General features: G+C 37.6%; 1 long non-coding RNA gene across 1 annotated transcript; it reads right to left on the bottom strand.

Moving 5' to 3' along the window:
• Positions 1-628: 628 nt before the first annotated feature.
• LOC120977301 lies at positions 629-1,121 on the bottom strand. The gene is made up of 2 exons (XR_005773868.1): positions 1,065-1,121; positions 629-710 (listed from the first exon to the last, which is right to left on the bottom strand). It is a non-coding gene; the product is annotated as an uncharacterized LOC120977301 (long non-coding RNA).
• Between the last annotated feature and the right edge of the window lie 1,614 nt (positions 1,122-2,735).

Genomic DNA, 2,735 nt, shown 5'->3' with positions numbered 1-2,735 from the left:
CCCATCCTCACCCTTCCCCGTCTGCGCAGTTCTGACCAGTACTGAGCAGACGGGGAAGGTTCCCATGGCAACAGGACACCGTCTCAGGTATCCTGCTGTCCATGGTGCTGAACAGATCTGTGCTAAAAGGCATAGATCTGTTCAAAGTGTAAAATACAGTACAGTACAATATATATTGTACTGTACTGTATTATACAGAAATCAGACCCACTGGATCTTCAAGAACCAAGTGGGTCTGGGTCAAAAAAAAGTGAAAAAAAGTGAAAAAAGTAAAGTTTAAAAAAAACACATTTATCACTGAATAAAAAAATAATAATACACTACACATATAAGGTATCGCCGTGTCCGTAACGACCTGATCTATAAAACGGTCATGTTACTTTCCCCGCACGGTGAACGCCATAAAAATAAAAAAATAAAAACTATGAGGAAATTGAAATTTTGCCCACCTTACTTCCCAAAAAAGGTAATAAAAGTGATCAAAAAAGTCGCATGTACGCCAAAAAAAGTACCAATAAAACCATCACCTCATCCCGCAAAAAATGAGCCCCTATATGAGACAATGGCCCAAAAAATAAAAAACTATGGGTCTCAGACTAGGGAGACACTAAAACATGATTTTTTTTTTTTTCAAAAATGATATTATGGTGTAAAACCTAGATAAATGTAAAAAAGGTAGACATATTAGGTATTGCCATGTCCGTAAGAACCTGATCTATAAAAATACCACATGACCTAACCCCTCAGATGAACACTGTAAAAAAAAAAAAAAAAAAAACGGTGTCAAAAAAGCTATTTTTTTGTTACCTTACATCACAAAAAGTGTAATAGCAAGCGATCAAAAAGTCATATGCACCCCAAAATAGTACCAATCTAACCGTCATCTCATCCCGCAAAAATGATACCCAACCTGAGACAATCGCCAAAAAACTGAAAAATCTATGGCTCTCAGACTATGGAGACACTAAAACATGTTTTTTTTTTGTTTAAAAAATGATATTATTGTGTAAAACCTAAATAAATAAAAAAGTATACATATTAGGTATCGTCACGTCCGTAAGAACCTGCTCTATAAAAATAGCACATGATCTAACCTGTCAGATGAACGTTGTAAATAATAAAAAATAAAAACAGTGCCAAAACAGCTATTTTTTGGCAAATTTTCCATTTTAATCCATTTTTTCCCATAACAAAGCAAGGGTTAACAGCCAAACAAAACTCAATATTTATTGCCCTGATTCTGTAGTTTATAGAAATGCCCCATATGTGGTCGTATACTGCTCTATGGCCACACGGCAGGGCGCAGAAGGAAAGGAGCGCCATATGGTTTTTGGAAGGCAGTTTTTGCTGGACTGATTTTTTGACACCATGTCCCATTTGAAGCCCCCCCCGATGCACCCCTAGAGTATAAACTCCAAAAAATGACCCCATTTTGGAAACTACACCCCTCAAGGTATTCCAAACTGATTTTAAAAACTTTGTTAACCCTTTAAGTGTTCCACAAGAGTTAATGGCAAATGGAGATGAAATTTCTGAATTTCAATTTTTTGTTACTTTGCCTCACAAAAAGTGTAATATAGAGCAACCAAAAATCATATGTATCCTAAAATAGTACCAACAAAACTGCCACCTTATCCCGTAGTTTCCAAAATGTGGCCACTTTTTTGGAGTTTCTACTCTAGGGGTGCATCAGGGGGCTTTAAATGGGACATGGTGTCTAAAAACAATCCAGCAAAATCTGCCTTCCAGAAACCATATGGCGCACCTTTCCTTCTGTGCCCTGCCGTGTGCCCGTACAGCAGTTTACAACCACATATGGGGTGTTTCTGTAAACTACAGAATCAGGGCCATAAATAATTTGTTTTGTTTGGCTGTTAACCCTTGCTTTGTTACTGGAAAAAAAATATTAAAATGGAAAATCTGCCGAAAAAGTGAAATTTTGAAATTGTATCTCTATTTTCCATTAATTGTTGTGGAACACCTAAAGGGTTAACAACGTTTGTAAAATCAGTTTTGAATACCTTGAGGGGTGTAGTTTCTTAGATGGGGTCACTTTTATGGAGTTTCTACTCTAGAGGTGCATCAGGGTGGCTTCAAATGGGACATGGTGTCAAAAAAAACAGTCCTGCAAAATCTGCCTTACAAAAACCGTATGGCATTCCTTTCCTTCTGCGCCCTGCCGTGTGCCCGTACAGCAGTTTACGACCACATATGGGGTGTTTCTGTAAACTACAGAATCAGGGCCATAAATAATTTGTTTTGTTTGGCTGTTAACCCTTGCTTTGTTACTGGAAAAAAAATATTAAAATGGAAAAAATGCCGATAAAGTGAAATTTTGAAATTGTATCTCTATTTTCCATTAATTCTTGTGGAACACCTAAAGGGTTAACAACGGTTGTAAAATCGGTTTTGAATACCTTGAGGGGTGTAGTTTCTTAGATGGGGTCACTTTTATGGAGTTTCTACTCTAGGGGTGCATCAGGGGGGCTTCAAATGGGACATGGTGTAAAAAAAACAGTCCTGCAAAATCTGCCTTCCAAAAACCGTATGGCATTCCTTTCCTTCTGCGCCCTGCCGTGTGCCCGTACAGCGGTTTACCACCACATATGGGGTGTTTCTGTAAACTACAGAATCAGGGCCATAAATAATGAGTTTTGTTTGGTTGTTAACCCTTGCTTTGTTACTGGAAAAAAAATATTGAAATGGAAAATCTGCCGAAAAAGTGAAATTTTGAA

The sequence above is a fragment of the Bufo bufo genome, chromosome 1, assembly GCF_905171765.1.
Source record: "Bufo bufo chromosome 1, aBufBuf1.1, whole genome shotgun sequence".
Taxonomy (NCBI): Eukaryota; Metazoa; Chordata; class Amphibia; order Anura; family Bufonidae; genus Bufo; species Bufo bufo.
This window is presented reverse-complemented; position numbering and strand designations above follow the sequence as displayed.